The sequence below is a fragment of the Bidens hawaiensis genome, unplaced genomic scaffold (genome assembly GCF_021521415.1).
Source record: "Bidens hawaiensis isolate Kalapana, Puna unplaced genomic scaffold, B.hawaiensis_p1.1 tig00032903_1, whole genome shotgun sequence".
Taxonomy (NCBI): Eukaryota; Viridiplantae; Streptophyta; class Magnoliopsida; order Asterales; family Asteraceae; genus Bidens; species Bidens hawaiensis.
This window is the reverse complement of record NW_027495638.1, coordinates 3,268-18,594: the sequence shown is the minus strand read 5'-3', so window position 1 is coordinate 18,594 and position 15,327 is coordinate 3,268. Positions and strand designations below refer to the sequence as shown.

The 15,327-nt window shown below is 36.9% G+C and overlaps 1 pseudogene across 1 annotated transcript; it reads right to left on the bottom strand.

Moving 5' to 3' along the window:
* Positions 1–5,362: 5,362 nt before the first annotated feature.
* On the bottom strand, positions 5,363–15,067 carry LOC143584288 (disease resistance protein RUN1-like; annotated as a pseudogene). Its single transcript, XR_013144339.1, has 6 exons — positions 14,508–15,067; positions 13,187–14,275; positions 12,774–13,097; positions 6,310–7,188; positions 5,560–6,133; positions 5,363–5,479 (listed from the first exon to the last, which is right to left on the bottom strand). The product of XR_013144339.1 is annotated as a disease resistance protein RUN1-like (transcript).
* Between the last annotated feature and the right edge of the window lie 260 nt (positions 15,068–15,327).

Below are 15,327 nucleotides of genomic sequence, written 5' to 3'. Positions count from 1 at the left end.
TCTTGTTTTGACCTAAATATTATTTACGACTTTACCGACAGCCAAACTGTCGCGTATTCGGTTTGTTATTGGATACATGCTTTAAGATACCTACATTTTTGGGGTGGTCACGTGTTAATGGTTAATGAGGTAGTCTAGGTTGCATAAATCAAGGTTGGGTTATAACAAGTCACATTCTTTTATAACATGCTATTATGGTTTGTTGTGACATGTGTATTATTATTTATACACTTTTGGGTCTCAATAGGCCTTGTTAGGTGTTAGTGGTTAGTGTTATTTGATTAAAACAAGTCATTTTAGCATGTTAACACACGTGTATTATTATTAGTACACTTTGAGTCTTAACGTGCCTGATATTTTTTAGTTAGCTAGTTTATGTTACACAAAACCATATTAGGTAATAATGCAATACGAAGTTATTTGTATATATCACGAATCTATAATATGTATAAACGAAACCCCTAAAATCCTACGTGTCGTAATATGGTTGCTCCTCTCTTTTATGGAAGCCATCAGATTGCTTGATTTTTAAATGGAGGTCTCTCATTGATTTAACCCAAATTCATGGGTATGGGTCTTACCAAAACTAGATAGCTCTTAAACGGGTTATAACATCTTATTAAATTAAAAATTAATCTTACCAATTACTTGATATGAAAATCCTATAAAATGAGGATATACTAAAATTTAATATCTAATTTAAAAAGAAAAGGATATTATTTATAATCAATAAACAATTTTATAGTAAAAAACATAAGCGGATCATGGGTCACCAAATCTAGATAGCTTTTAAATAGGTTATAACATATCATTTATTTATGAAACTCTTTCATCATTAAACCCTAAGTATATTATTAACTTTCTTACAATAAAGAAAATTAAAATCTAAAAAATAAATATTAAAAAATGAAAAATGTAAACAACCATTCTCTCAAGCCATCAGATTGTTTTATTTGTAAATGAAGGTTTCTCACGCATGTGACCCGAATTCACGGGTAAAGGTCTCACCAAACCCAGATAGCTCTTAAATGGGTTATAACATCTCATTATATTAAAAATTATCTCATAAAATATTTGATATGAAAATCTTATAAAATAGGGATATACTAAAAATTAATATCCTATTTTATTTAAAAAAAATATTATTCATAATTAAGAAACAATTGTATAATAAAGAAAATAAGCGGGTAATAGGTATTACCAAACCCAGATAGCTTTTAAACCGGATTATAACATATCATTTATTTGTGAAACCATTTTATCATGAAACCTCAAGTATATTAATTATTAACTTTCTTACAATAAATAAAATAAAAATCAAAATATACATATATAAATATTAAAAACGAATAATGTAAAACAACCACTATAATACGGGGGGATAAAATCTAGTATAACATAATAAATATATTTGTAGTACACTACAGATCGAGAAATTACATATAGGATAGCAATATTTGTAGCACATTACGTATATTCATATAAAATACAAATATATTGTAGCGCATTACATATCTAGACATTCATATAAAATACAAATATTTTTGTACCAAATTACATATCTCAACAATTGTTTCTCATGATTTCGAGACCATCAATTTAAACATACTTGATTTAGAAGAACCTCAACGACTAATTTAACCACATTATTGGATTTAGCCTAGTAGCCGTTAATCCAAGAACCACTGCGTCCAACACAATGTATTATAGTACCACCCCCTACGGGACAATTTCGGGCACCCACCTATAGGCCAACTGGTTATCACACATATATAAACTTATGATTATATACATGTAATCACAAAATTACATATAATAAATCACAAAACTACTTATAAGTGTAAATGGTATGTGAAGTGACATATCCATTACTTTTGTTAGTGGTCCAAAAAGGACAAAATAGAAAATAGTTGCATTAATCATTGCATAAAAGAAGATGAATTCAAATAAAGCCAACACAAAACGGAAAACATGTATATACAAAGAAAACACTCATAACAAAAAGTAATTTAGTATTATCATGCTAGCGGTAGAACAGTAAAAATATGAGAGAAAACCGCAACTTCTAAATTAATATATATATATAATGTCTAGACTATTACCTCAAACCCAATAGGTCTAAATCTGGCTACATAATTAACAGGGACAATTACATATATCCCCTTATTAAACAATATTAATTACGCAGTTCCCCAACCCAAAACTTAAACGACATATTTCCCGTTCTTAATAAAATCTTACCCGTTGCGATTACCTATTTTATGAGAAATTGAAGTCTTCATCTTTTGCTACATCGTCGGCAGAAATTTTGAAGCTCTAATCCAAGGCTAAACCCCTAATGAAATCTCGCCTGATCCTCAAACCCTTTTACTTGGGTTTTCTTTATGTCTAATAAAAGTGAGACTGCAGAGTTAATCAAACAGTTTATTGTGCTACTCGAAAATCAAACAAACTAGAAGATCAAAGTGGAAATCTCCTTCGTGTTCTTCGTCTAAACCAATAACCTAAGTCAGTCTCAATCCAAAAACCCCTCCAAACCACACCAATCACAAATTCTATGAATCCTTGATCAGCCTGAGCTTAGAAAAGGTTCTAAAGGCTTTGATACCAATTGTAACTCTCAAATCCGTGGATATAAACAATATGATATCAATTATCAAGTAAGCACGATGCTAGTGTGGAATCCTAACACCGTGATGATTCAATAATAGAATAAGATATACAATGAGATGAATAAGATGAATATATAATAAGCTTAATTCAATGCACACGATTATATTAAATGGACAATCGTTTGGTACGTAAGCAGAAATCACAATGAGAAGTTACACCCAAAACTGATCCGATACATGTGTTTACATAGGGTGTAGAACAAACCGTGTTTATGTAGGGTGTAGAACAAAGCACATGACAAAGCCCAAGCCCACACCTAAGTCACTAATGATTTCAGTGTATCCATTACCAAACCGAGAACAAAACCGAGAACATCATGAATAAGCATAAAACAAATCTTAAACCATAAACCTGAGCCTAACAAATAACAAGACATTTTGATGTGTTAACATGTGTATGATTATTTGCACACTTTTAAGTCTTAATGGGATCTTTGTGACCTGAGAAAGTGGACTGTGTGATTGAGAAAGAAATAAAGTCGAAGAGAGATCTGTGTGATCTGAGAAAGGGGTCTCTGTGACCAAAATTAAGAAAGAAAGTAAGTAATATCTAAGGGCGTGAAGAAACTAATGAGGAAAGTCAACAAGTTGATGAAGGTGGTGATCAAGAAAATCCAAGGGTACTGGTCGTGAATTATGTGACCAAAGAAGAGGAATGGGATGTGGAAGAGGCCGGTATGCCACGCTCGAGGAGATTTCAAAAGAAACTTGAGGTGTTATGAATGTGGGAGGATGGGGCATTTTGCAAACAAGTGTCCCGGCTTAAAAGAATAACAGGAAGAGGCAAATTTGGTTTGTGAATATTTGGATGTGGTTTTAAATTAAAGAGTATCGAGTCGGCTTAAAAATTAATTGGGAATTTTGAAAGTTAATCTTGAAACAATTTAGAAGAACGTTGAAGTGGTTAAGTGCAAGTTTAGTTTAATTAATTCTTAGTTTATTTGAGTTTGAATTAGAATATGTTTATTATTCAAGGTGTTTGAGTCATAGTTGGATTAGGCTTGGATTTCATCAAGTTTTAATTATAGAGGGTCTAGGGTAGTAAAATGTGGTTTTCGTTCTTAATATTATTGAAAGAGTCGTGGTGAGTTACTACAAAAGTATTAGTGTTGTTCTGTTGCTCGATCCGATCAAGTCCAACATGGTGCACATCCGAACTTCAAAGTGTTTTATGCTCTTCAGTTTGTTTTAAACTGGATAAAACCGAACAGAGCTGGACCAGGTTCAAACTGAATCATATTAATCCTTGTTCCAACCGAAATAACGGTTTAAACTGATCTGGTTCTTTTCTCCTTCCCCCTTAGAACGGCTAACTCACACCCACTAATTCTACTTCTAAATCTACACCTTTTTTTCTCTACAGGATTCGAACCCTTCATCTTATGCGTTTGATCTCACGATTCTCACCTTTTCCTGTTTTGGGCAAGAACCAGTTTTGACTTTGTTTGACATAAACCATACCGATTTCTAACCAAACTTGTTTAAGCCCAAAAACAGTTTAGTGCAGCTCTAGTTCTATGGCTTATGCTTGCTATTTAGCTTTTCATATTCAAGGCTGGCGCTTGTAAATTTTATTCATACATGATAAGCGTCGTAGAACCTTAATGTTGATGCTTATGCTAAATTAGAACAAGAATAATCATTTTACAGAAAAGAAATAGCATCATGCAGAAATATGTTTTTGAGATCCTAAATCCAGATATGAATCAGTTTACAGAAAAAGAAGGCAGAGTTGTTTTGTAACATCATGCAATGATAGTGCAAGCAGAAGAAGGGGGGGGGGGGGGTTCTTGTCTATTTTAAAACTTTTTTATAAATGCTTACAAAAATATTACTATCACAATTATCATCTTATCTTTGAATAATTAGTTTGCAACGTAAAACTATGATACTTAAATTGTTCTAGACTAGTAAATAACAGAGATAAAATAAAAAGAAAGCATGAACATAAAATTAACCAACTAGAAAGGTATATAGGAAAGTAAACTTAAAATTCAAGCTCAAAGATCGTCAGATGTTCCGGCATCATTTCTAATGGTATTCCTGCTTCATCTTCTTCTAACTCGGCTTCAAGCTGTACCACTAGCGGGTCCAGATTCTCACCCAGCATCTGCAATATCTACACGTTACACTTATATCCAAAAATTCATATATCAAGATTATTTTTCATTTTCAAGATGAAGAGGGCTTACAGGCCTTTGTTGTGTTAATGAAGCCTCTGCGAATGCAGAGATTTCATCATTAGGCGTGTAAGGATATATTCGTCTTCTTGGTACAATCTGTTATTCCCGAAAACCTAGTTATCAATTTTAACCTTCAGTAAATAATAGCAAGGGAAGGGTGTAACAAACCTGCTGATTCTGCCAGTCTGGATCACCAACATAGAGTCCACCTGTACACCGCCCCAGCTGACGTGGCATAACCTTTGGCATGTATTTGTTTGTCTTTGGGCCTCCACGTGGGCTCCGTTGCTGCCCGAAACCAGTTGTTACCGAAAAATTATACAGCCGTTCGAAAAAAAACCAAAAACTTCTAAATAAATTTAAGACTTTCTTATAAGTGTTCAAAGAATGATAGAATTGGGATTACTTGGCATGGAATTAAGGTAGGTTGAGCTTGACCAAGCAACATTTGTTGACATACAGCAAGAGTCCTTTGTGAACATTGTGCCTACATGGATAAAAATATAAAAATCAATCTTTATCGCACTGTCGTTTTTAATCATGTCATGAGATAACGGCAAATCTACCTCAGACCCAAGTATTTCGACGTCTTTAGGGAGAAAGCTTTAAATAGCCCTTTCTCTACTGGTGAAAATAAACAAGTTATCTTAGCTATGTTCTTAGAAATACACAAGACTAAATTAATTTATAGAAACGGCATCTACCTTCATTGTCAAGATCCAGAGTAAATTGGTTGTTATTTAGGATGTATTCTCCAGTCGTTAATCGAAACGCAGAGAGATCTCCACCAATGATGTGATTCCATGACTTGTAATAACCCAACGCATTCTCTTCTTCTACCCCAATATTTCCATCTTCATCATACACCAGACCAATCCCACACTCCTTAAAAACCTGATCATTATCGGGAAATGTGTATTCTAGAATAATAGTAATGTGGTCACCCGCTTTCATCTCATTTTGCCCAAACATCCAATGGCTTAAAAAACTTAAACAACAATTTTCGCCTACCCATACATCCTTAACATACTTGATGCAGTGATGATATACCCATGTTTGGTTTTTTGTAATATTTCTAATTTTGATCTTAGGCAAGAAAAATAATTCATTGCCTAGAAATGAGGTCCACTCCACATAACATAAATTCAATCCTCGAAGCTTGTTAGGAGATGATGGGATGATAAATGATATTGATGCGCCCTCAGTTCTACAACTAACCCAGTTCGGCATTCCTTCCCCATAATAAAATGTACTGAATATTCCAAATTCATAATGCAACTGCCAAATACAACATTAACCACATAAATTCATAAGACACACATGCATACATATATTCCAATGATAGACAAATAATTTGGGGATATGCAACTGCCAAATACAACATTAACCACATAAATTCATAAGACACACATACATACATATATACCAATGATAGACAAATAATTTAGGGATACCTTGGTTCTAGAGATGTTACGAGTTTCCAAGCGCTTGTTTTTGATGAACTCTAAATTTGACCAGCCCAAACTATGTAATACCTTTTCCTCAACATCTGCCATAGGTTGAATTTTAACCATGCCATCAATTTCAAGTGATGAATATGATGATGGTATCCGAATCCCTCTTAATCTAAGTGGGGACATTTCTGGATCAAATTTAATTTTTCTTGGCGGCGGATATATATGGGAATACCCTATTGATAATACTTTTAGCGTACGTGGAGGATGCTCAATTGATATCAGGTTATAACAGTAATCCATACTAAGTACATGAAGCTTAGGAAGGGTTCCAACACAATTGGGCATTGATACAATTGGATTTTTACTTAAACACAGTTCCTCTAACATGGCAAGACAACTGAAGTCCACTGGAAACGATTCGTTATACAAGTTATTATTTGCAAGTGACAAAATTCTCAATGAGCTCGGTAAAAAAGTCATAAAGAACTTGCAATCACTTGGCATAGCCTCTATAATGGCAGACGAAGACTTTCGTGAGTTTATGTTATCTTGTGATGAATTCATATCCTCTATGATGAATTCACATGCATTACAACCTTTTAACAATAGTGTTTGAACCTTCTTTAAGTTGCCTACGGATATTGGAAGCTTTTGAAGCTCGTAGCAGTAACTCATATCAATGTCGATAAGTTCACCACATTGACCAACTGATTCACACACCTCAATCAAACTTGTGCATTTTTTAACTATCAACCTCTCAAGTGCAGGGAGTTGGGAAAAACCACCAACACTAAGAAGGTGTTTACAGAAACTCAGATCAAGAATTTTCAATGATCCAAGCAATAGCCTGTCTTTCGAGCTTGATCCAATCAATCCCTAAATTAACCGGAGATAAGTTAATAAGTAATGAATTGCATTTATTCAAGATGAAAGAATAATAAGAGTTTTTTTGCGTGGTGATTTTAGTGCTATCAGTTATATATCTTAAATAATTGAGTTTTACACGAGACTAACAGGATTTAGGTTAAGCTCTAATATGGTTTAGGAAGTGACCAAGTGTGGTGTATAATCTGATTTTGTACATGACGAACAACGGGGTTTGTTGGTAATTTCCATCGTATTAGGCCCGTCACGTGTTGGTGACCGGGTTGGACCTATTGGGCCTATGGAATTCATTAATGATGTAATGAGTTTATGGGGTTATAATTGGGCTTTATATTTGGGCTTTACTTGTTGGTCAAGTTAGGGTCTCCCTACAAATACATAGCCATGTTAGGGTTATGGAATTGTGAGAGAGTTTATTGTATTCAACTTTTGTGCTAGTTTCTTGAGTATAATAATACGTGAGGTTTACCCTAAATATTGTGTGCTTGTTTGTGTTTCCGTTATCAATTCGTTCTTAAATTGGCATCAGAGCAAGGTTCAAGAAGCAAGTCGTTTGGCGGTCCCGTGATCGAAATATTGTTGTCAACTACCAAGGGTTTGTCAAGGAGATACCATCGATTTAATAGAGAGCAATGAATTATTTATCAACAATTAATTCTTTGAACAAGTCAAATAAGGAGGTTTGTCTTTTTGTGAATTTGGTTGAAACACTGTAAGACTGTGCTAGATATTATTCAGTATCTTTATTTTAAATTGGTAATTCTCACAATTGGTTGTAATATTTAATTATTTGCATAATCATAAATCATTGTTCTAAGTCGAGAAGGCTTTGAACCCAATTTTTGGGTTTGACAAATTGGTAGTATTATTGTTTCACGGTTCGAACTTTGCTGGTTTAACGAAGATCAATGGGTGATAAAGAAACAATGAAGACGAGTGGGAACCCAAATTCGTTCCAAAGTCCCATGCTTACCTCTACCAATTACACGGTATGGGCTATTCGAATGAAGGTACTCTTGAACGTGCATAAGGTTTGGGATACCATTGATCCGGGTGCAACCGACGATGATAAAAACAACATCGCGATTGCGTTGATTTATCAGTCGATCCCGGAAGCAACAATCATGCAAGTGGGTAATCTTGATTCGGCCAAGGAGATTTGGAACGCGATTAAGACGCGTAATCTGGGGGCTGATCGGATGTTTCAAAGGTCTGATCCTCAAGTAGTCGGTACAATGATCGTGAGTCCACTCGTGGAGGACGTGGACGTTGAGGAGGGCGAGGGCGAGGACGAGGTGGTCGCGGGTCGGGTCAAAACCGCGGTCATCAAGAAAACGCCATGAACCGGGAAAACCGTGAACATAAGGGCAAAACCCCAGACCTCTCAAAGGTTTAATGTTATCGATGTGATGAGTTTGGACACTTTGTCCATAAGTGTCCCAACCGAAAACAGAAAGTTCAAGGTAAAGCAAAGTTAGCTGAAGCATCCGAGACAAGGGATCCTTCTCTGTTTATGATGAAGAGTGTTCAAGAAACGTTGTTCTTGAATGAAAAGAAGGTTATACCAGGAAACTACGAGTCCAAAGATGGTGATGATTGGTACCTAGACAACTGTGCGAGTAACCACATGATGGGTAACAAGTCTTTCTTTTCTGAACTTAACAATCGTGTCATGGAAAAGGTTAAGTTTGGTGATGACTCTTATGTTGATATAAATGGTAAGTGGTCGATTTTATTTGAGGCTAAAAGTGGTGAACTTCGTTTGCTTACGGATGTTTATTTTATACCGAGTCTTCGAAGCAATATTATTAGTCTCGGTCAAGCCTCGGAACACGGGTGTGATATTCGTATAAAAGATAACTACCTTACAATGCATGCGGCAAGGTAGGTTATTGATGAAGGTGACTCGTTCCCCTAATCGGCTATACCAGATACAATTAAAGATTGGTAAACCGGTTTGTTTACTTAGCCGAATTGAAGAAACAAGTTGGTTGTGGCATGCTAGGCTTGGCCACTTGAACTTTGAGTCAATAAAGCTAATGGCTAGGAGGGAGATGGTTGAAGGAATGCGTGGCGTTACCCATGAAAACAAGTTATGTGAATCTTGTTTGGTCGGGAAGCAAACGAGGCAATCCTTTCCTAATTCGGCGGCGTTTAGGGCAACTCGAGCTCTAGAACTTGTGCACGGTGATTTGTGTAGGCCGATTACCCCTCCAACAATAGCGGGTAACAGGTACGTGTTTGTTTTAATCGATGATTACTCACGATTTGTTTGGACGTATTTGTTGAAGGCTAAAGATGAGGCGTTTGAAGCTTTCAAGAAGTTTAAGGAATTGGTTGAAAGTGATGTCGGGAAAAAGATCAAGACGTTTCGTACCGACTGAGGTGGTGAGTTTACCTCACATGAGTTCAACCAGTTTTCTGACATGGAAGGTATTTGAAGACATCTAACGGCACCATACACACCTTAACAAAACGGGGTGGTTGAAAGACGGAACCGAACCTTATTGGAGATGACACAGAGTATGTTAAAAGCAATGGGTGTTCCGAATTACTTATGGGGTGAGGCAATCCGACATGCAACACATATTGAGAATCGGATTCCTACTCGTGCCCTGAAGGAGAAAACGCCATACGAGATGTTAAAACAAAAGAAACCAAATATTGCTCATCTTAAAGTATTTGGTTATGTGGCATATGCATAGATAGTGGGCACTCACTTGAAAAAACTCGATGATTGTTCGAGGAGTTTAGTGCATATCGGAGTTAAAACCGGATCCAAAGCTTATCGGTTGTTCGATCCGAATACCCAGAAGGTTGTGATAGCTCGTGATGTGGTTTTTGACGAGAAGAAGACATGGGTTTGGTCTAATTCGGGTCAAACCAATGAAGAAACGGAGCTAGCACCGGGTTTATTTTGGGTTGATTGGAACGGGGTTATTGATACCGGTGTTGGGCAAGTTGTAACCGAGCCTATGGGAAGCAACAACATTAGCGACAAAAATTCAGCACTGTTGCCAGAGTCGAAAACAGAATCAGTGACAGCTTCTGTCGCTAATTCAGACAGCCCGTCAGCACCTTTAGCGACAGATTCTGATGCTCTGGTCGCTAATTCTAGCAACTTAGCAACCTCTTTAGCGACACCAGCAGCAACTGGTTTAGCGACAACATCACTTGACGAACCATAAATTAACTTAACAAGATCTACACGTATTTCGATCGCATCGGTTAAGTTCAATGATTATGTCCTATGTTTGGAAGTAGAGGACATTGAACTTCTTTTGTTAGAAGAAGGTGAACCAAGGAATTTTGGTGAAGCAAAATCCAAACCGGAGTGGATAAAGGCTATGCAAACGGAACTCGAATCCATTAGAAGAAACGACACATGGAAGTTGACCGAGTTACCGAGAGGGGCTAAAGCTATCGGATTGAAGTGGGTTTTCAAGGTGAAAAGAAATGCATATGGTTCAATTAATAAATATAAAGCAAGACTCGTGGCAAAGGGTTATGTGCAACAACCAGGAGTCGATTTTGACGAGGTCTTTGCTCCGCTAGCGAGACATGAAACCGTATGTATGCTCATTGCCATTGCAGCTACTGAAGGATGGCAATTACATTATTTAGATGTAAAGTCGGCATTTTTACATGGGGAGCTATAAGAAGAGGTCTTTGTTTCTCAACCAGATGGGTTTGTTGTACCCGGGGAGGAAAACAAGGTCTACAAGCTAACCAAGGCTTTATACGGTTTGAGACAAGCACCAAGAGCGTGGAATACCAAGCTTGATGGTATTTTAATGGGTTTGAAATTTGTGAGGTGCTCGAAAGAACAAGCAGTGTATCGGAGATTGATTGGAACCGATATTATTATTGTCGGCGTGTATGTCCATGATTTGGTCGTTACGGGTTCGAACAACGATCACATTAATCAGTTCAAACTTGCGATGTCCAAGAAGTTTGAAATGTCTAATTTGGGAATGCTCACTTGCTATCTCGGAATCGAAGTCTCACAGTTGGAGAATGAGATTCAAATCCATCAAAGTGCTTATGCTCGTCGGTTATTGAAAGAAGCCGGGATGGAGGATTGCTATCCTAAAAGTGTACCCATGGATCCTAATGTGAAATTATCTAAAGCCGAGGATGATGTTGATGCAGATGCAACGGAGTACCGAAAGTTGGTTGGGTGTCTTCGTTACTTGTTAAACACTCGACCTGATTTGGCGTTTTCGGTTGGCATGGTTAATAGATATATGCAATCTCCAAAGAAGTCTCACTTGGCAGTATTTAAACAAATTCTTCAGTTTATTCAAGGAACTGTTGGATGGTGGATCAGGTATAAACGAGGTGGATCAAAGGAGTTGATCGGGTACAGCGATAGTAGCCATAACATTGATGAAGATGATGAAAGAAGCACCACCGGTCATGTGTTTTATTATGGGGGAGCCCCGATTTCTTGGTGCTCACAAAAACAATGCATCGTAGCGCTTTCATCATGCGAGGCAGAGTACATGGCGGCAAGTTCAGCTACGGGACAAGCTGAATGGTTAGGTGAATTGTTGGCAGAATTGACCGGAAGGAAATTGCAAAAAGTGGTGTTAATGATTGATAACACATCGGCGATTGCCTTGGTTAAAAATCCTGTTTTTCATACTCGAAGCAAGCATATAAAGTCCCGATTTCACTATATACGGGAGTGTGTGAAGCGGAATGAGTTAATGGTGGAGCACATTAGTGGCAAGGAACAACGAGCTGACATTCTTACGAAAGCACTTGCGAGAATCAAGTTTGACGAGATGAGAAGATTGCTCGGCGTTGAAGATCTCCTAGTTTCGAGTCGGAAATTAGGGAGGTGATTGTTGGTAATTTCCATCGTATTAGGCCCGCCACGTGTTGGTGACCGGGTTGGACCTATTGGGCCTATGGAATTCATTAATGATGTAATGGGTTTATGGGGTTACAATTGGGCTTTATATTTGGGCTTCACTTGTTGTTCAAGTTAAGGTCTCCCTATAAATACATAACCATGTTAGGGTTATGGAATTGTGAGAGGTTTATTATATTCAATTTTTGTGCTAGTTTCTTGAGTATAATAATACGTGAGGTTTACCCTAAATATTGTGTGCTTGTTTGTGTTTCCGTTATCAATTCGTTCTTGAGGGTTAATGGGTGCACACTCCCTATGCGTGGTTTGAGGCAGCTTAAGGAATGAACCTAAACGACACACATGGTGGTTAGTTGCCATTGGATTAATCTACCAACTGAATTAACCACAAAAATAAACGGTTTATTCCATCTGAGGAACTTCATTTGCGATTCACAAGATGGACTGTTCGATATTACAGAATTAGAAGAAAAAACTAAACAATTCTCTATGTTTGATTTTAGGCTTAAGACTTGAGTGTGACTTTGAATCATATATATGAATATCTGATTTAGATTTCATGTAAACCAAGGCAATTGTTATATTAAAATACTACTTTGTGATAGTTTTAATTACTATCGCGATTCAAAGTTTATCTAAGATTCTAAGTGGATTATTTATTACTACCAATCACAGACATAAATTTATAAAATCGTACCTTTTTCCACTTAGCAGGTGATTGCGGGTTAGTATAAGACATGTCAAAATATTCAATATTACTATAGGACATGTCAAGAGCAACCAGATTCTCCAATGGTAAGCCTAAATGTATAGACCTTAAAGGGAACCCATGCATGCACAACCATCTTAACTCCTCTGGGAAATTTTGGAAACACTCGTATATATGCGCATAATTGAGTTGTAGTAGCATCAGACTATCCATGTTACTTAAGGAGTCTGCTTCTAGCTCAAGTGATACACTTAACTTCTTTCCGACAAGCATTCTCGTGTCAAGGGCAAGGCCTAGAAGATTTCCCTTATCCTACAAAGAAAGGGAATGCAAAATAAAATAAAATAAAATTATAAAGGTCATACGCATGCATAACTGCAAAATGAATAAAAAGATCTTACTTTTTTCTGTTTCAGCACTTTTAATGACTCCTCGTGACACCATAATCGACTACGCTTCCATGGCTGCTTACGAGATTCTTGACGCACCAAGTCTCTTCCCATCTCCTGAATCAATGGATGCATCTTCAACTTGTTCTGTTTTACACTAAGAAGGCATCTGTCAGTAAGATTCCTAATCCTAAGTCTTGTGTTTATATCACATGCATTCAATATTGTTTCAGTCATATCTCTATCTACCCCCAAAAAAAAAACAGGCGATATGCTTAAACAACTCCTTATCATTTTCGAATACCAAAGCATCGTAGCTCATCTTCAGTACCTTGTTTATATGGGAATGAGGTTCTTTCTTTAGCACTTTTATGCAATCTTTCCAATATGCTACATCTTGCTTTTTTAGAGACCAACCTAAAACTTGAAGAGCCAATGGATGCCCATCACAATATTTCACAAGCTCTTTCGAGACATCTTCATAACCTTCTTTGGGCGTATGGCTATTGAATGCATGAATACATAAAAGCTCTAATGATGCAGGCTCGTATAATCCATTAAGAGAGACCTCTCTATGATTGGGTTGAACTGGCAGGTCAAACAATGCACACTTTTTTGTTAGAGATGCATCCTTGGTTGTAATAATGATTTTGCTTCCTGGATGTAAAGCTTTGTTTCCAAGTAAGGCATCCAACTGGTCGAGACTACCAATATCGTCGAGCACTATAAACACCTTATTAGAGACATCACTATCTTGTAGTTGTTTTTTTGAAATGACCTTGCGAAGCTGCTTTTGTAAATCAAGCAATTCATTAGAGCGAGCATTACATTTTGTATCGATATCTTCAATAAAGATGCTTCGTTGGAATTCAGCAGAGTGTAACCGAAAAAACATACTTGCTCAAAGATGTCTTCCCAATCCCACCAATTCCTACAAGTGTAAGAATGTCGGTGGTACGACAAGATCCATCTTTCAACCATGAACTAATGAAGTTGACGTAATCTTTCATCCCGATAAGAAGTGCGTGGGCATTACCTAAGCATACCCCTAATCTACGGTGGACGTCTGTAACAAGTTCTTCAATGAACTCCGTCTCTTTTCTAAAATTGATTTAAATGAGAAAAATATGAAACAACATTCTGAAAGCCAGACAGCCTGATCCAAAGATATGACAATTCAAATACCAAGTGTTGCATTTACTTTGCGTCTCTTTCGAGATATATCTTTTTACTGTTTTATTAATTATAACAGAATGTTTTATATTTCTCTTGTTGAACAAATATTCAATAAGTGATTCTAGCTTCACATTTAATAAATAAGTGATTTAGTTACCTGTTCTTTGCAACTTTCCCTTTTAAACTAGCAACTTGTGTGAGTGCCCTCTCCCACAACTCTATCTTTTGGGCCCATTCACTTTTCTTCTCTACACTTGTTTCTGTCTTCATCCTCTGTCTATGCTTTCTCATTGCTTTCCCAAAGCTGCTTTGCTGCTTCCTGACGTCGGTGGGCTCAACATCGTAAAAGATGAGGATCGCAATTTGGTTACGGTTTCTCTTCTGCTCAAGGATTAATGCCAATTCCTCTAGGCACCAGGTGGAAGAAGCATAATTCTTGGACAAGATGATAATAGAGAGCCTGGATGACTTGATGCCCCTCTCCAATTCTGGTTTTAGTGATTCTCCGGTTTCAATCTCTTCATCATCCAGAAATGTGTTGAAGCCGGCACACACCAGGGCATCATAGAGGTGATCAGTGAAAGTATAGCGCGTGTCGACACCTCTAAAACTTATAAATACGTCATATATATCATCATGATTATAATTGGGATTATGACCATGAGTTGATGAAGGTAAAGACTGTGGTAAAAGTTCAAGTTCAGTGTGAAGAACCATCATGAAAATTAATGTGAGGGGTGAGTGATTTGGATGAAGAGATGATAGATGATGAGGCGTGGAACAAGAGGCAGCTCATTCATTTTGAAGGTCCCAAACGAAGTGAAAATCCAGGGCCCTAGGTAATTCATTATTTTCTTTTCGAACAATTTGATTTTTGCTTTTGGTCAAGCCTAAAGTTAAACTGAATCATCAAACTGTTATTATAACTTGAAATCATATAGGAAAGCTAGGTATACTAATTAACAGATGTACCTTTT